This window comes from Lathyrus oleraceus, chromosome 1, assembly GCF_024323335.1.
Source record: "Lathyrus oleraceus cultivar Zhongwan6 chromosome 1, CAAS_Psat_ZW6_1.0, whole genome shotgun sequence".
In the NCBI taxonomy this organism is placed as follows: domain Eukaryota; kingdom Viridiplantae; phylum Streptophyta; class Magnoliopsida; order Fabales; family Fabaceae; genus Lathyrus; species Lathyrus oleraceus.
The window spans coordinates 204,553,331-204,573,895 of record NC_066579.1 but is presented as its reverse complement, the minus strand read 5'-3'; the positions used below and the strand labels follow the sequence as shown (position 1 = coordinate 204,573,895).

Below are 20,565 nucleotides of genomic sequence, written 5' to 3'. Positions count from 1 at the left end.
TAGAACAAGTGGAGGCCAACCAGGTTACCATGAGGACAGACATCAATACGATCCAGGAGAAGATGGATCAGCTGTTGGAGACGATGCTTGCAATCGCTCAGAGAGAGAGGAGCGAAGAGGAGGAAGCCAGGAAAAAAAGGAATGATGGCACGCCAGGTCCGAATCCCCAAGATGAAAGTTACATCCCCACCAAGAAGAGATTGGTTCAGATACCAGTAGGAGGCAAAGGAGATGGAGACCGTGCAGAACCTTCTGATACGTCTACTCATCATGGATCCGAAATTGGAGATGACCAGTATGATGCATTCTACATGCCCGATCAACCAAAGCCCAAGATACTTTCAGATCCTGCTACAGATAGGCTTCGTGCCCTGGAAAAGAAAATCAAAGCCATAGAAGGAAACAACATCTTCGGTGCTTCTGCCATGAACATGTGTTTGGTATCGAATTTAGTCATCCCAACTAAATTTAAAACCCCTGATTTCGAGAAATACAAAGGACAAACTTGTCCAAGAAGTCACTTGGTGATGTATTTCAGGAAAATGGCTGCTCATACCGAAAATGACAAACTACTCGTACACTGTTTCCAAGACAGTTTGAGTGGAGCATCTCTGAGATGGTATATGAGTTTAGAACAAGGCCGAATTCAAAGTTGGGAGGATTTGGCTGACGCATTTCTCCGTCAGTACAAATATAACTTAGATATGGCACCCGACCGAATGAGTTGCAGGGGATGGCTATGAAGGAGAGTGAGTCATTCAAAGAATATGCTCAGCGGTGGAGAGAGTTGGCTGCTCAGGTAGAGCCACCATTGTCTGAGAAGGAAATGACCGGTATATTTGTGGACACCTTGAAGGACCCATTCTTTGATCGATTAGTGAGCAGTGCCGCATCTGACTTCGCACATCTCGTCACGATTGGAGACCGCATAGAGAAGGGATTGAGGGATGGAAAAATTCCTGGAGCAGTGACAACATCTAGCGCACCAAAGAAATATTCTGGAGGATTCCCAAAGAAAAGAGAAGGGGAAACAAACGCTATATCCAGGAACTACAAAGGGAAGCAACAAGCTTCATATGGTCAAGTCGCCGCCGTGGTACCTATACCCTATCAACAGCCGACACAGCAACAACAAATGTATAAACCACAACATCAACAACATCATCATCAACAAAATACCGCACCACCAAGACATTTCAAGCCAAGACCTCCAAGAAGACAACTTGATCCTCTACCAGTACCTTATAGTCAGATATTCCCCTATCTGCAGAAAGAGGGCCTTCTAACATTGAGGGAGTTAAAACCAGCTGTTTTTCCATATCCACCTGGATACGACGCTAATGCCCATTGTGAATTTCACATGGGAGCACCTGGTCATACCTTGGAAAACTGTTTCGCATTTCAGAATCGAGTACAAGACTTGATCGAAGCCAAGGTCGTTTCTTTCACTCCAAGACGCCCGAACGTGAATACCAACCCTATGCCGACGCATAAGGATGCTTCCGTCAGTGCCATTGAGGAGAGTGATGGAGGAAAACTGATCCGTAAGGTTGAAGAGATTCAAACCCCTATCACCATGATAGGAGCACAATTGCTGAAAAGTGGTTTGATCCTGGAAGAGATGGTTGAGGAAGAGAATAATGAAGAGTTGAAGAGTTTTATACAACGAATGCTGGATTGAGGCGAGTTACAGATAACTTACCATGTCAAGAGCAAGCGCCAGGAAGAGATAGCCGTGGTAGATATCCCCTATGATGAGGTCATAGTAGAAATACCTATAAATACGTTGGTGATAGAGTTCCCAGCACCTTTCGAATATAAAGATGAGAAGGCAGTCCCATGGATATATCAGCCCAGAGCTTTTAGGCAGGGGCAAGAAGATAAACCTTTAATGATTAACGAACCAAATGTCACTTCAATTGTGGGGCCAGCAGGAATGACGCGCAGCGGCCGAGTGTTCGCACCAAGAACTGCTGATACTTCTGAGAGAGCTAAAGGGAAGGAGGCTGCTGTCCAGATCCCCATTCCTAATCAGGGGTTGCAGGACATGCACCTGTCTCCTAAAGCTAGTGTCACTCATGAGGAGGCTGAGGAGTTTTTGAAAATAATCAAGAAAAGCGATTACAAGGTGGTGGACCAGCTAAACCAAACACCCTCCAAAATTTCCATGTTATCTCTCCTCCTCAACTCAGAAGCACACAGGAATTCGCTGTTGAAGGTATTGAGCGCCGCTCATATCACCAAGGACATAACAATAGAACAGTTTGATAACGTAATAGCTTGTGTGACTACTGAAAATTTCTTGGGTTTTAATGATGACGAACTACCGATTGAAGGAAAGAACCATAACAAGGCTCTCCACATCTCCTTGAAGTGCATGGATACTATACTGTCAAGGGTGTTGGTAGACACGGGTTCCTCTTTGAACGTCATGCCAAAGACGACCTTGATAAAACTGCCAGTGGAAGGGATAAGTATGAAGCCCAGCACCTTAATCGTAAAAGCATTTGATGGCTCAAGGCGAGCAGTGATAGGAGAGGTTGACTTACCAACCAAGATAGGTCCAACAATTTTTAATATTACATTCCAGGTCATGGATATACATCCTGGCTACAGTTGCTTACTCGGGAGACCCTGGATTCACTCTGCAGGTGCTGTCACCTCCACTCTGCATCAAAAACTAAAATTCATCACAAATGACAAAATGATTGTGGTTGGAGGAGAAGAAGATATCTTGGTCAGTCACTTAACATCTTTTCGGTATATCGAGGTGGATGGCGAAATCACTAAGACACCATTCCAATCCCTGGAAGTGGTAAACATGATGGCCGTTCAACAAACCTTAGAAGTCCCGAAATCCGGACCATCCATGGCCTCATGGAAAGGAGCTAAAGCCGTTATGGAAAGTGAAGATGCACAAGACTGGGGCAAAGTGGTGGAATTGAAAGAGAAACGAGACAAGTTTGGCTTGGGGTATGACCCATCATCACACAAAGTTGGTAACCAATCTGACAAAGAGAAGATTCCTTCTGTGGAGAAAACATTCACCAGCGCTGGCCACATCTTTGGCAAGCAGGTGGCAATGATCAGTGAAGAAGACCGCAAGGAGGGGGAGTCCAGCTGGATGCGTCAAGCCGCACCTAATGAAGAACTAACAAACTGGAAGGCTGTGGAAGTTCCCCAAATATTTCAAAAGTAATTTTATCATTTTTAGACAAAACCCTGTGCTCTGCCCAAGGCACAGTGGCATGTTGTAGGGCCTCCTTTATCTTTTTCAAGAGTTTTTTTATCATTAATGAAATGACGTTTTGCATTCAAATTTTTGTTCTTTTTCTTTCGTTTTGATCTATTTACGAAAATGGCAATCAATTTTTGATGCACGCACATTCTAAATAAACTGCATAAATCATAACATGCAGAAACACCACCGAGACTATTGATAACAACACTGCTATGGTCCAATATGACTTTGATTGTCCAATCTACCAAGCTGAAGACGAAGTGGGGGAAGATTGCAAACTCCCTGAAGAGTTGGCCAGATTACTCAGACAAGAAGAAAAGGTTATTCAACCACACCAGGAAGACGTTGAAGTTATCAATCTAGGGACAGAAGAAGATAAGAGAGAAGTAAGGGTAGGCGCAACGCTTCAAGATACAGTAAAGACAAGACTGATAGAGCTCCTCCACGAATATGACGACGTGTTTGCTTGGTCATACCAAGACATGCCCGGATTAGACACTGACATTGTGACCCACAAGCTTCCCCTTAAAGAAGAATGCCCTGCTGTCAAACAAAAGCTAAGAAGGACACGACCTGATATGGCTCTCAAGATCAGAGAAGAGGTGAGAAAGCAGTTTGACGCTGGTTTCCTGGAAGTCGCTAAATACCCGCAATGGGTTGCCAACATTGTACCGGTGCCGAAGAAAGATGGAAAAGTCCGCATGTGCGTAGACTACCGAGACTTAAACCGAGCTAGTCCCAAAGACGATTTCCCATTACCTCATATTGATGTATCAGTGGATAACACAGCTCAGTTCTCCGTGTTTTCTTTCATGGACGGTTTCTCAGGATACAACCAAATTAAGATGGATCCCGAAGACATGGAGAAGACCACATTCATTACTCCTTGGGGCACCTTTTGTTACAAAGTAATGCCGTTTGGTTTAAAAAACGCTGGGGCAACATACCAACGTGCCATGGTGACTCTCTTTCATGACATGATTCATGAAGAGATCGAGGTGTATGTCGATGACATGATTGCCAAATCCCAGACAAAAGAAGAGCACATCACCAACCTGGAGAAACTATTCACACGTTTGAGGAAGTTTAGGTTAAGACTTAATCCTAATAAATGCACATTTGGGGTTCGATCTGGAAAGCTTTTAGGATTTATTGTGAGCCAAAAGGGAATTGAAGTAGATCCTGACAAGGTTCGAGCCATTCAGAACATGCCTGCACCAAAGACTGAGAAGGAGGTTCGTGGTTTCTTAGGGAGACTAAATTACATCGCCAGGTTTATTTCTCACCTCACTGCAACATGCAAACCAATATTCAAGCTTCTGAGGAAGAATCAAGACGTGGAGTGGAATGAGGATTGTCAGATAGCCTTTGATAAAATCAAGGAATACTTGCAAGAGCCACCGGTTCTAATACCCCCTGTTGAAGGAAGACCTCTCATCATGTATCTAACCGTGCTCGATGAATCCATGGGTTGTGTATTGGGACAACAAGATGAGACTGGTAGAAAAGAGCATTCCATCTACTATTTGAGCAAGAAATTTAATGGTTGTGAGACCAGATATTCATTACTCGAGAAGACTTGTTGCGCACTCGCATGGGCTGCTAAGCGTCTCAGGCAGTACATGCTAACTCACACAACTTGGCTGGTATCTAAAATGGATCCCATCAAGTACATATTTGAGAAACCAGCTCTCACTGGTAGGATTGCTCGATGGCAGATGTTGTTGTCAGAATATGATATCCAATATGTTGCACAAAAAGCGATCAAGGGAAGCATACTAGCAGACCATCTTGCTCACCAACCACTGGAGGATTACCAATCGTTGAAATTTGACTTTCCAGACGAGGACATCATGGCTGTTAAGGATGTTGAAGACTCCGAACTAGAGGAAAGCCTCGAGCCAAGAGCAGGCTGGACGCTCATGTTTGATGGTGCCTCAAATGCAATAGGCCATGGAATTGGGGCAGTGTTGATGTCTCCCAAGAATTTCCATCTACCATTCACCGCAAAGCTCTGTTTTACCTGCACAAATAACATGGCCGAGTATGAAGCTTGCATACTAGGGTTGGAAGAAGCTATTGAGTTGAAGATCAAGATACTAGAAGTATTCGGGGACTCCGCTCTAGTCATACATCAGATCAGAGGCGATTGGGAAACAAGACATGCTAACCTAATTCCATACCGGGATTATGTGCTGAAGCTACTCCCCAAGTTTGACGAAATCACTTTCTCTCATATTCCTCGAGAAGAGAATCAGATGGCAAATGCCTTAGCAACTCTGGCCTCCATGTACAAATTGATATGGCCCAACCATCAGCCTCATATTGAAATTAGGCGTTTCGATGAACCTGCTCATTGCCTGACGACAGCAGAAGAGCCAGATGGTAAACCTTGGTTCTTTGATATCAAACAGTATCTAGAGAAGCAGGAATATCCGGTAGAGGCTTCCAGTCTTGACAAAAGGACCCTCCGGAGATTGGCATCAAAATTCCTCTTGAATGGAGAGGTATTGTACAAGCAAAACTATGACATGGTTTTGTTAAGGTGTGTGGACAAACATGAAGCAGATCAACTTATGAGGGACATACACGAAGGTTCTTTCGGTACGCACGCCAATGGGCATGCCATGGCCAAGAAAATTCTAAGGGCAGGTTACTACTGGTTGACAATGGAAACTGACTGTTATCATTACACCAGAACATGCCACAAGTGCCAAATTTATGCTGACAAAATACACGTGCCGCCTACCCCGCTGAATGTCATAGCATCACCTTGGCCTTTCTCTATGTGGGGGATCGACATGATTGGAATGATAGAACCCAAAGCGACAAATGGACACAGATTTATCTTGGTGGCCATAGATTACTTTACCAAATGGGTGGAAGCCGCGTCTTATGCAAATGTCACAAAGCATGTGGTCGCCCGTTTCTTGAAAAATAACATCATATGCCGATATGGTATTCCCAACAAGATCATCACTGATAATGGGTCCAATCTCAACAACAAGACCATGGATGAATTATGTGCAACATTCAAGATCGAGCACCACAACTCATCACCCTATCGACCTAAGATGAATGGGGCTGTTGAGGCTGCAAATAAAAATATCAAGAAAATCATCCAAAAGATGGTTATTACGTACAAGGATTGGCACGAGATGTTACCTTTCGCATTACATGGTTATCGCACGTCGGTGCGAACTTCAACTGGGGCAACTCCTTATTCCTTGGTATACGGTATGGAAGCAGTTCTCCCTATAGAAGTAGAGATCCCCTCGATGAGAGTCCTGATGGAGGCTAAGCTAGACGAGGCGGAATGGGTTCAATCAAGGTATGACGAGCTTAACCTTATTGAGGAGAAACGCTTGAAAGCGTTAGGTCACGGTCAACTCTATCAGAGGCGTCTTAAAAAGGCATTCGACAAAAAAGTTCGTCCCAGGGTGTTTCAAGAAGGAGATTTAGTACTGAAGAAAATCTTGCCCATTCACAAAGACTCTAGAGGGAAATGGACACCAAATTATGAAGGCCCATTTATGGTGGTTAGAGCCTTTTCCGGAGGCGCTCTAATTTTAGCAACTATGGACGGTGATGAGTTGCCGCTTCCCACCAACGCTGATGCTGTTAAAAAGTACTTCGCCTAAAAAAGTGGAACAATAAAAGCCGCTAAATCGAAAACCTGAAAAGGCGATTTAGGCAAAAATGGCTATCCCGGTGGATCGAAAACCCGAAAGGGCGATCCAGGCAAAATTAGGGATAAAAATAAAAGAATTTGACCCGCTGAGTTGAAAACCCGAAAGGGCGACTCAGGCAAAAATGGGTATCCCGGTGGATCGAAAACCCGAAAGGGCGGTCCAGGCAAAAGTTAGGGATTAATTCCAAGGCAAAAAGTTGTACTTACAGACATCTGACATACCCTGGAAGACAAAGAATCGATCTACCTCACTTTTCAAAAGCAAAGTGCTCGGGCTATCGGAGACATAAGGATCATAGTAGTGTGGAAACTCAATAAGAACTCAATTCTCATTGCCATTTTGTTTTCTATGCACAGCAATTACCTCATTAAGGGATTGCGTCTTTATGTACAATCACCCATTTAAGGGTCAAATCAATAAAAGAGAATTTTTTCTCAACAAAGTGTGCCCAAATCATTTTTTTACCTGTTTGTTTGCAAAGAACCTTTTATTTTTGATAAACATCGCTTTTAAAAACTATTGGAGAAAAAATGCATGTTTGAATAACGTGGTAAAATTACTTTTGAAATAGTAAGTGGACGAATCCTTTAGTCCTCAAGACTCACTCTTGTCTTTCATAAAGGTGCAAGACTGATTACAGACAATTATGTTCCTTTCAACTACTGATTCATACCTCTCATAAATGTACTCACGGTATAGCCAGACCGGGGCAAGGCTCCATCACATCTCCAACATAAAATTGATAAATCATGGACGGAGTATCGCGTGTTGAAAAGTCTGAACCTTTCAATGACTCGGAATAACCCAAATATATTCCCAAAACCATCAAGCAGGGGCATTAAAACTTGATCTCCATTGATCGCCCCAATGATAAAAAAATCCATACCGCTGGCATCATACCTCAAAGCGAAATATCCTAACCAGGGCATATCTAATTACCCAGTTGCATTCATGCATCACAAGCATCATTTCATGCATAATTTCTTGCCAAACAAGGAAATTAAAAAAAACAGTCATATCAATCGTCAACATACTCATGCATAACACTCCCACAAAATGGGAATTTCAGCAAAATAAAATAAAATCATTCGCATTCCTACAGCCAAATATCCCCAACAAAATTGCATACTTGCATACATCCCATGCATGGAATTCCCACCTAAAGTGGGACATTATACAAAAATCAAATATAAAATAACAAGATCCAAGGTCATTCGTGTATATCTTGGATATTCCTCATTTCCAAATGAAGTTATTTCCCTGCATATGCTCGTAGAATTATTTCTCAGCAAATCATTGTTCAACTTTATGATTAAAAATTATATTTCCAGCATTTTTCTTTACAATCATTGCTCCCCAAGCAGAGGTTACCCTAAAAAGTCTCTTATGAGATTTTTCCCCTGCAAAGCATTTCTAGTGAATCTCCCTCAAAAGGAGTCTTTTCAAAAAATTCCCCCAACAGACGAATATTCGAGATACTGCTTCATTTATCTGAAGAATCTCATCTCTCTGTTTGAGATACTGCTTCATCAATTTGAGGAATCTCATTTGTTTTCTAGAGATACTGCTCTAGTATCCTCGGAGAGTCTTAGATTCAATTAAGGTATCATTCCCTTGTTCGGAATATCTTAATTTTATCATATAAGATGCTGCTTCGACTCGATACAGAGAATCTCATCTTTACTGTTTGAGATACTGCTTCATCAATATGAAGAGTCTCATTTCAGATTTTTTTTGAGATACTGCTCTAATATCCTCGGAGAGTCTTAGATTCAATTAAGGTATTTTTCCTTTGCTGTAACATCTTAATTCTATCATATAAGATGCTGCTTCAATTTGATACAGAGAATCTCACTTTTACTGTTTGAGATGCTGCTTCATCAATATGAAGAGTCTCATTTCAGATTTCTTTAGAGATACTGCTCTAATATCCTCGAAGAGTCTTAGATTCAATTAAAGTATTTTTCTCTTGCTGGAATATTTTAATTCTATCATATAAAATGCTGCTTCGACTCGATACAGAGAATCTCATTTTTACTGTTTGAGATGCTGCTTCATCAATGTGAAGAGTCTCATTTCAGATTTTTTTAGAGATACTGCTCTAAATATCCTCGGAGAGTCTTAGATTCAATTAAGGTATCATTTCCTAGCTAGAAATATCTTAATTCTATCATATAAGATGCTGCTTCGATTTGATACAGAGAATCTCACTTTTACTGTTTGAGATGCTGCTTCATCAATATGAAGAGTCTCATTTCAGATTTCTTTAGAGATACTGCTCTAATATCCTCGAAGAGTCTTAGATTCAATTAAAGTATTTTTCTCTTGCTGGAATATTTTAATTCTATCATATAAAATGTTGCTTCGACTCGATGCAGAGAATCTCATTTTTACTGTTTGAGATGCTGCTTCATCAATGTGAAGAGTCTCATTTCAGATTTTTTTAGAGATACTGCTCTAAGTATCCTCGGAAAATCTTAGATTCAATTAAAGTATTTTTTCCTTGCTGGAATATTTTAATTCTATCATGTAAGATGTTGTTTCGACTCGATACAGAGAATCTCACTTTTACTATTGAGATGCTGCTTCATCGATATGAAGAGTCTCATGCCAGATTTCCTTTATACTGCTCTAGCATCTTGAAAAATCTTGAGTTTTAGCTAGGGATGTCATTCCATTGCTAACATATCTTGACTGTAACGTCCAAGATATTGTTTTGACGACTCCCAGAAAGTCTTGACTGTTCCATTTTACTGTGGAATGATGTCTTTTTGCCATTTCTCAACGCATTCTCTTTCTGTATTTTTTTTCCTTTCAATGCCTAGGACAAAATTTGGGTCTTCTTGTATTTAATTATCTCCCACCGTGAATGCATAAAGACTACTGTCATTATCACTTACCGGTTTGAGGTAATTAAATAGGGGCAGCTGTCATACCCCAATTTTGTCCGACCATTTTGGTTTAATCCATGAGATTTCTTTGCTTCAAAAGTCCCATATTTAGAATTTGCATTTTTTAGAAACATGTATGATTTTTTTTTTTTTTTTTGAAATTAAAAGTGTCATATTTAGATTTTTGTATTTAAAATAGAATTGTGTTTTTTAAATTAAAAGTTCCATATTTATATTTTTGTATTTAAAATAGAATTGTGTTGTTTTTTTTAAAATTAAAAGTCCCACATTTAGATTTTTTGTGTTTAAATTAGAATTGTGTTTTTTTTTTAAAAATAAATTACTATACTTAGTTTTTGTGTTTAAATTAGAAATTTATTTTTAAAATTAAGTCATTATACTTAAATTAGAAATTTGTTTTTAAATTAAGTCATTAAACTTAAATTAGAATTTTGTTTTTAAAATTAAGTCATTATACTTAAATTAGAAATTTGTTTTTTAAAATTAAGTCATTATATTTAAATTAGAAATTTGTTATTTTTAAAATTAAGTCATTATACTTAAGTTAGAGATATTTTGTTTTTTTAAAACTAAGTCATTATACTTAAGTTAGGAATTTGTTGTTTTTAAAAGTAGAAATTGATTAGCATAAATAAATGTTGAGTTAAATTTTGAAAAAAAACTTAAAAGATAATTACATAATTAAAATTTAATTCAAAAAGTTCCAAATAATCCAAATACATTTTGTCTTTAAAATTTTTTATTAAACTAAATAATTACATTTTTTTTTATTAAGTGGAATTTGCTGCAAAAACAGGTTAGATATCTCAGAGCTATAATTGTTAAACTAAATAATTACATTTTTGACTAAATAATTACATTTTTTTTTGACTAAGTGGTTAAACACTCCTTTGGTCCTAGTTGCAAAAACATGCTGTCTTGAAGCTTGGAGCAGCCACTTTTCCATTCCATCAAAGTCTGTTCAAACCTGTAATTTGCAGAATACAAAAATAGCTTATTTTAAAAAGCACTTTTCAAAAGCGCTTAAAAAACTGAAAAATAACTAAACAAATTACTTAGTTTGAAACTTTACACAACAGGTTAACTTGAACATCAAAAAAGCGCTTTTGAAATTAACTTAAAACAGAATAAACCAAATCCCACATAATCTGGGATGAGAAATTCAAAAAAGCAAGGAGTCTCTTAAGACTTAATCTGGTCTTCATAAATTTGGGGAGGAGAGGTTAACAGGGATAGACAACACAGTAAGAATTCTTCTCAAAAACCTAAACAGCAACAACATAGCAAAGCAATTTTTTTCCTCAAAAAAAACAAAAAAACCTTAAACCAGAAACACATAGCAAGAACAGCAAACACAGCAAGATATACACAACAGATTTTTCTTTTTTTTTTTCTTTCAAAAAAACCTAAAGAACATAACAACACAACAACAATAACAGAAACGGCGGTCGGTAATCCTTCACCGACGATTCACGAATCGATCAGTAATCGAAGGAGAAGAAGAGAGATAGAGTCGGGAAAGAAAAGAAATAACAGAAGCATAAGAGAGAAGCGAAAAAAACTCGACAATACCTTTTCGGAATTGATTCGCTTCCGCTCTTCATCTTTCGACTCGAGCATCGTCGTTCTGCGTTCCATCTTCAAGCCACGACCACGACGATCTCCCACGACCCTCTCTCGATTCAGAAAAACCTAACCCGATTTCCATCCACCGTAACACCATCCTCACCGGCGCAACCTCCACCATTCCGACAACCACTTGCCGCCGCCGATAACGGCCTTCACCACCGTACTCTCATTCAGGCCATCGTACTCTCGCTCACGCTGTTGTGGAGGTCCGTTTTTCTCCTTCTCTCATTTCCTATCCCATTTTACTCCCTCTCTCTGCAAACCTAATTTGTGACGTGTAACTTTGGAGTGTTTTGATATTGTTTTTTTATTTACCATCATTATTATTATTTTTATTTATTTACTTAAAATGTGATAGGAAGAAGAAACACACAGGATGGGTTGATTCATTTTTATGATTTTGGGCCCAATCAATAGATACACCCCACTTCATTATCTATACCCCATACGATTGGTTGGTTCTTTGTAGGCCCATACTGATTATTTTAGAATGTTAATTAGAAAAATATTTTAGAATTTAATTAGATTTCTTTTTTTAGGAATGATTGTAGATTAATTAGAATTATAAAGTAATTTAGAATTATTTTAGAATTTTTAATTTAATGTAGAATGATTTTAGAATTTAATCTTTGTTAATATTTTAGAATTTAATTAGATTTTTTTTAGGAATGATTGTAGATTAATTATAATTATAAGGTGATTTAGAATTATTTTAGAATTTTTAATTTAATGTAGAATAATTTTAGAATTTAAACTTTGAAAATATTTATAACTTAATTAGATTTTTTTAGAAATAATTGTAGATTAATTAGAAGTATAAGTTAATTTAGAATTATTTTAGATTTTTTAATTTGATTTAGAATGATTTTAGATTTTAATCTTTGTTAATATTTTAGAATTTAATTAGATCTTTTTTAGAAATAATTGTAGATTAATTAGAATTATAAGTTGATTTACAATTATTTTAGAATTTTTAATTTAATGTAGAATAATTTTAGAATTTAAACTTTGAAAATATTTATAACTTAATTAGATTTTTTTAGAAATAATTGTAGATTAATTAGAATTATAAGTTAATTTAGAATTATTTTAGATTTTTTAATTCGATTTAGAATGATTTTAGATTTTAATCTTTGTTAATATTTTAGAATTTAATTAGATCTTTTTTAGAAATAATTGTAGATTAATTAGAATTATAAGTTGATTTAAAATTATTTTAGAATTTTTTTAATTTAATTTAGAATGATTTTAGAATTTAAACTTTGAAAATATTTATAACTTAATTAGATTTTTTTTTAGAAATAATTGTAGATTAATTAAAATTATAAGTTAATTTAGAATTATTTTAGAATTTTTAATTTAATTTAGAATGATTTTAGAATTTAATCTTTGTTAATATTTTAGAATTTAATTAGATAATTTTTTATTTAGAAATAATTGTAGATTAATTATAATTATAAGGTGATTTGGAATTATTTTAGATTTTTTTAATTTAATGTAGAATGATTTTAGAATTTAATCTTTGTTAATATTTTAAAATTAATATTTGGATAATAGTTTAGAATTGAGATTTTTGATAGTTCAATATTATTTTGAGTTTTAATTTAATGATACTTTTATTAATTGTTTAAACTTTAGTTATTTGTTTTAGATCTAATATTTTATTGCAATTCTCTTGATTATTTCATGTTGATTTCAATTAACACCTAACATTTAACGATTAACTCTAATTAACATCTAACTCTTTTAAATTCCGCTTCTAACATTTATTTTTTTATATTTACTTTACTTCGCTTTATGATATATCATTGTACATTCTTCATCTCATCTTAAAATGAACCTAAAAATAATAAAGACTTAAAAATACAAAAAGATTATAATTTCCATGCCATCAATTCAAACCAATTTTTAAAACAAATAGAACTTCTCGATTCAAAGTCGAGCCCATTTTTCAAAACACCTATGTAAGTCGATCGCTTGTAAAAGCATCGCCATCAACCTCACATGGCTTACTCTTGGGCTTTTCTTACAATGAGACCTATTCGGTTTTAATTAATCGATCAAATGGATTATTCACTAAATAAATTCAATTCATTCACAAGAATGCAATTTTTTAGAACCTCGATCCGACATCGAAAGTTAAATTAAAATACTTAATCACATCTAAACGACACTCCATTTGAAAATGAAAAGGGGGATGGTTTTGAGTTTTCAACTCCTCTCCTCGATTATTTGAATACGAGTTTTCTTACTCGGTTAGTCAAATAGTCGTCATTTCTAATTCATTTAAGCACAAACAAATCAAATCCTTTTATAACAAGAAACCAAAAGGGAGATAACTTTGAGTCTTCAATTTTTTCTCCACGACTATTTGAATACAAGTTCTCTTACTTGGTTAGTCAAATAATTGTCGTTCCTCTACAAATTTCCAAACCCCGATTAAATCAAAATATTTTCACAGTAAGCTAAATGAAAAGGGAGTTGACTTTGAGTTTTCAACTTCACTCCTCAGTTGGTCAAATACGAGTTCTCTTACTCGGTCAGTCGAACAACTGTCATTTTTCCGCAAACATACAACCTAATCAAATCATTTTCTTAACAAACTATACGAAAAAGGGGATGGTTTTGAGCTTTCAACTCCTCTTCTCAAATACTTGGATATGAGTAGTCTTACTCAGACACTCAAGTACTTGTCGTTTATTCTAAAAATATCAACCATATACAACATTATTTTCATAAATATTCAGATGAAACAGAAAGCGGTCTAGAGTCTTCTATTCTCTTTCCCGATTATTAGGATACGAGTTGTCTTACTCGATTATCCGAATATTCGTCATCCATTCAAAATACCTTAATTATTATCAAATCCTTTCTATAATTAAGGATGGAAAAAGAAAGTGGTCTAGAGTCTTCTATTCCCTTTCCCGATTGTTAGGATACGAGTTGTCTTACTCGACTATCCGAGTAATCGTCATCCGACCAAAAACATCTCGACCAATCAAAATATCCGACATATTAATCCAACTTGTCACCCCCATGTGACCAAAACTATTTTCAGAAAGAACATTATTTAATCCTTTCTAATGCGCACAACAAACTAGTGTTTAAGCCTCCGCCGAGAGTAGACAAGCCAACGTTTAGCCTTTGGAATGCGACCTAAACATATGTTCACTAAAAGACACCAACAAACCGTAGTTTCCCGAACTATGAATGCTCTGACTTCCTTATTGTACCATAAGGATACGTAGGCACGAGATTGCGAGATCTTGGCGAGCACACTAATAAAAAACCTCCCCTTTCCCTTTCTGAGGTTCTCATCCATTTCTATTTTTTATAACCCAAAGATAACAAACAAACATAAATTAACACTCGAAACGCACATTAGAACTAAAAGGTTCCCGTTGAGTACAACGGACGTAAGGGGTGCTAATACCTTCCTCTTACGTAATCCACTCCCGAACCCGAATATGGTTGCGACGACCATTATTCCATTTCCTAAAGGTTTTATCGATATTTTCCTATTCCATCATTGGGATAAATAAAGTTCGGTGGCGACTCTGTTCGAACATAATTTTTTCCGCGACCATCGTGAGGAATCGTATTTTTCGAGATGCGACAATAATACAAAACATTATAGGTCATATTGGACCTAATTCATTGAATTTGAAAAAGTACCCAACTTCAAATGCCCATAACTTTGTCATAGAAAATCAAAAGGATGCAAACTTTGAGTCTAAATTGATCAACTTGAAAATATCTACAACTTTAATGTTGGAGGGTTTTCAATTTGAAGCTTGCATCACGCAAATAGAGGGGTTTGATTAAGCTTGCTTTTGGGGAAATTTTTCAAAGTACTTTGAATATGTTTTGTACTTGGATTTTCACAGCCAATTTTCATCAATTTCCAAATGCCAAATGAAATTTTGCCCAACATAACTTTTTTTTCCTTATTTCAAGGGATTTCCAACCATTACTGACAATACTCTTTTGGACTTACCATTTGGGAGTTGCGAAGACCTTTCCATTTAGGTGCATTTTGGTATTTCATGTTATAACTTGGTATGCAAGATGATTCCATTTCATGTACACGTCCAAATCCTTTCCATATGCACTCATCATGATTTTGCAGCCATCATTGGGCCTTCCACACGCCTGTACAGGCCCATGCATCCAATTTCAATTTGCCATGCGCATGAGAGAAGTGTGATCATTTGAGACTTTCAGCTATAAATAGAGGTTCCTTCTCATTCATTCATCAACCTTTTGGAGATTTGAATTGCTACAGCATTGAAACCATAGCCATACCAAAGGAATTTGATCAAATTTTTATTCACTTTCGAGCTTGAAATTCAGCATCATTAGCTGATCTTCAAAGCTTAATTCCTTAACCTTTCACTTCCTCTACATCCCTAGAGCAAAGAGGAGCCAATATCTTGAAGGATTCGTGGCTTGAAGTGCTTCAATTTAGAGGTATACATTCAAACTTTTTGGATCTAGAACTCTCAATTCAATGTAGCATTCTTGTGTTTATGTGGTTTTCTAAAGTCCTCACACTCGAGGCAAGCTTGTGATGCTTTCAATTTTCCATTTCATGAACTTTCAGTTTGAACACCATGATCTTCTCCTTCACATTTCTCTCAATATAGGAAGAGTGAGGAAGATCCATGGATACAGTGATGATCTCCATCACACGAGCTTCATTTCCATGTCCTTGTTTTCCATTTTCATGAAACTTTTTTCTCTGCAACTGGTGGCCGAATTCTGTTGACTCGCCTGAGAAGACGGTGGTTTCCATCACCACCACAACGTGTCTTGCTTCCTGGCCCTTGGATCTGGATGCCACATTTTAATCTTGATCATTCATTTGGAATACTTCATTTAATGCCATATGCAGCGCGTTTGACTTGGTTGCATCGTGCGTCCTCACATCTGGATCCTTCATGAATGCCACTTCAATTAATAAAGTCCATCCTGTGGCGCTGGTTTTTTTCCCTTTTATTCTATTTTCTTTTATTTTCAGTTAATTAATTTGATTTTCAAAAATTCATAAAAAATTCATTTGAAGTCATAAAAATATGAGACTAATTCCAAAAAAGTTTCTTGAAAAATCTAGTTTCATATTTTGATTTTTAATTATTTTTGTGACTTCATTTGATATTTTTTATGGATTATTTGATTTTCAATAGTTTTAATTCATTTTAAAATACTTTCTAACTTTTGAAAAATCCAAAAATATTTTCCTAGCATCTATGGATCATGATAAGCCAGTGAAAAATAGTCTCATCAATTTCTTATTTGATTTGAGATTATTTGAGATTTTAATTCATATTGTGCTATTTTTAATTGTTTTTAATTGTTTTTAAATACTTGCTGATTTCAAAAATTTGTGAGAAAATTAGTCAAAGCTTGTTTGACTATGTTGAACCTATGAGAATTTAATTGGACTCTTTGAAGTTGATTTGAATTAAATTTGAGGTTTGACCTTATTTGTTTATTTTTTTATTTGCATTTTATTTTAATTCAAAAAATACCAAAAAAATATTGTTGACTTGTTATCTTCATTTCTCTCCTGTTTGGTGTTGATGGATGATGATTTGATTCACATTTGATCAATTGGATTTGGTTGTGGTCTTCTTTTTCCGTCCCTTTCATCTTCATCCCTTTATTTCCATCAATGGCCAATGAGTTAAAGTCTTATGGTTGGTCTTGACAAATGAGAGGTTTAACCTTCTTTGGTCCAAACCAAACTCAACTTGATCCATGATCAAGTGAGTTGCTTTGTGTCCAAGATAGGTTGCTTCTTGGTCAAGCAAATAACCTAAAGTCAATACAAGGCCCTTCCCCTTTGTTTTGGCATGGCAAGTTTATGGAGCTTGGCTTATTAGTCATGATCTCTAACTTGTGTTCTTTGCCTATATTTTTATTGACCGGCCTCAGATAGGCGTGACTACTATATTAGTCCACTTACGCTTGCTTAACATAGCGCTACATTGTCTTATGACAAGCTAACATAACCTCACTAATTACTAACTTCAATTTGAGCATTTAATTTCTTGTCATTTACTTTTAATATCATTTATTTCTTGCTCATTATTCATATTGATTTTCACTTTGCTCACTTGAGCATATATTTTATGTTTATGTCATTTTTCTTTTGCTCATTTGAGCCCATTATTGTATATAAATATATTGCTATCTTGTGTTTGCTTTGTGTTTGTTTTGTGTGAACCATTGCAAAAGGAGAAAGGACTTAGAATTAGGACTTACCTATGCTTAAAGGAGTTCAAGAGAAACTAGGCCCCATGCCTTTAGAATGCAAAACTTGTTGAAGAGCAACTAGGCCTCATGCCTTTAGAATGCTAAAACTCAGTTGATCTTAAAGGACTTTTTCTCCAAACTTATTCTTTGTCCATTCCCCTTATTGTGTTGTGAACTTTTTGATGTTTGATTGTGTGTGATAGGTATCCCACCTTGAGATTATGAAAAGAGGACCATTGTCATGAGTAGCCAAGTTAAGAGCCAAGCCAAATGGAGATCCTAGGAGCTTGGATTCAAATTGTGTGATTGCTTGTTTGCTAAGTCCAAAGGAAAGGAGCATCTTGAATCATCTCTATGATTCCAAGAAAAGGAACTCCAAGGGTTTATATTTCCCCTCTTATCTTTGTATGCTTTAGGACTAGACCTTATCTTCTTCTCCCCACTCTAACCAAGCCTAAAACCATTTTCTAAACTTTGACTTTGTTTCAAATTAGAAACTCAGGCCTTAAGCCTTTGACTTTTCAAAACTATTTTCATAAATACTCATTGTGAATAAACTTTAATCCAACTTTGACTTCATTTTATAAATAAAGCTAACTTGTAAATATAACTCACTTTAAGTTGTTTTGATAGTTCCAATGGCCACCTTATTAAAACGTTTTTCATAAACATTAGTCATAGGTTTGAGTTATCATAGTGGTTGATGTAAATCTCACCGCATCCTTAGTGATTGGATTATAAGTGTTCCATGCTTATTATAGGGTTAACCCCTCACTAGCATGTTGAAGCCTTCCTCACATGGTGGATTATTGGTTTAGGTTGAGTTTTCTCCCTTTGATAACAAAAGACCTTAAGGCTTTTGGTCAAATCAATTCAATAATCTTTGAGATTTTTACCCCGAACTACGAGGTTTTGATCCTCCTTTGTGATGGTACGTAGGCAATGGGTTCATCCATTCAAACAACAAAATTTGTAAATATAATCCATTCTCTTCTCATCCCCCCAATCTTTTGTACAAATATTTTCACAAATACCAACCTACAACACATATTTGCAAAAAGGGTTCCCTTAGAGTACTAAGGATGGTTTGGGTGCGTAAAACCTTCCCATTTCATAACCAACCCCCTTTCCTATATCTCTGACATTTTTATTAGTTTTTGATTTGAAAAACTTCTTACTTGGCTTTTGTTCCCTTTTTAGCCTTTCCTTTGTACAAATAAAAGTGCGGTGACGACTTGAATTGTATGTTGACTTTTGGTTTAGTCAATAAACCTAAAGGTAACGAAAACCCCGCTACAATGAGCATCTTGATCAGTAGTCTCCTGGATCGAAGGTTTCCTCTGGAGAAGTTTTGTCCATTTCCATTTTGTGCCCTCTTTCTTCCTCAAATGTCGAGGAAGTTGATTCATATGGTTGAGCATTGTCGGTCGAGTTATAGGATATGTTATCATCAACTTCTATAGGCTTGTTGACTTCTTCAGCAATGTCTGCAGCAGGGGTAGGTTGATTTGTGGTGAGCTGGTAGCTTGAGACATTATTTGAGTGAAGGCCGACATAGGTTTGGTCAACGGTTTGTCCTTCAAATTTCAGTTGTTAGTACATAGAAAAAGGGAATGGAAAGGATAAAGAAGAGTAGTCTTGCTTTTAAGGTGTCTGTATCTGGGCTTAAATTTGTGCTCTCAGTCGAGACTAACTTTCTTGTTGTGTTAGTCGCTTTTTCACCTTTCCCTATGGTAGTTTTCTTTTCCTTCTTTATTTTTGGGGTAGGAACCACTTTAGGGATAACTAGGATTTTCCTAGTGCCAACACCAGTGTTTCTAAGCTTTTAGCGGGTCCATGAGACGAGTCTTCAACCAGAATGGGTTTAGGAACAATTTCAGCAGTTTCGCCCTCGACGGTTGCACCATCAACCTGCATAAAGAATGAGAAATTATAATAGTGCAAATTGTGTAAGTTCAATATAGTGAGCATGCTAAAGTTAATTTCAGATTTTGAACTTACTTTTGGAGGTTTGGAGGAAGTTGCTTCGACTTTGGGTTGCCTAAGTGCTACTTTAGCATTGGCAGCATCCATAGTCCTCTTTCTATGCTCAACAGCTGTGAACAGACAAAGTCAATTGTGAGTATAAAAAATAATATTTTAGGGTTGAAAAATATGGTGGAAAGATCTTTTGCTTTCCTCACCCTTATGTATGGGAGTTTCGACTCTAACATGATTTATGTCGACATAAAGGTCGCCTTTGAAATTGTATATGTCATTCTTAGTCTGAGTTACTCGATGAGCAGGTTTCAGACATTCCTTTTGTGTGTACCTTCAAAAATTTCCCACAAATAAACCACCATGGAAAAGGAGGGGTGAAAGCCAAATCCATTTCGCTGGTGAGCAAATAGGGAAATTTATGAGGATAATAATTTAAAGCAAATATGTACTTGTCTTTTACATAATCAGGAATGCGTAAGTTGGGAAGTTTCGCCAACATTTTTCCTTTCAGAGTAACAATTACTTCATAGATTGTCCGACTAAGGTTGTTGGGGTCATACACAGTTTCAAAGTAATTCTGGAAAACCTGGATCTCTTTGATGTGTCGAGCTCTACTTTTGTTGAACTTTTTCTACAGAAAAGAGAAAACATCAGTTAGATGTTGGTTTAATGTTGTAGCAGTCATAAATTCTTTGCCATGATACGCCTTCCACATGGTGTCAAGTTCTGGGGTACAATAGAATGATGGTTGGAAAGAGAATAGAGACATCATAGGGCGGTAAAAACATGTTGAGCTATCTGTTGAAGAGTGTCGTCCTCAGAGTAATTGATGGTGCAAAGGCACAATTCACTT

At 36.5% G+C, this 20,565-nt stretch overlaps 1 long non-coding RNA gene across 1 annotated transcript; it reads right to left on the bottom strand.

The window, feature by feature from the left end:
* Positions 1–10,625: 10,625 nt before the first annotated feature.
* LOC127115615 (uncharacterized) lies at positions 10,626–11,732 on the bottom strand. Its single transcript, XR_007800808.1, has 2 exons — positions 11,418–11,732; positions 10,626–10,812 (listed from the first exon to the last, which is right to left on the bottom strand). It is a non-coding gene; the product is annotated as an uncharacterized LOC127115615 (long non-coding RNA).
* Positions 11,733–20,565: the final 8,833 nt, after the last annotated feature.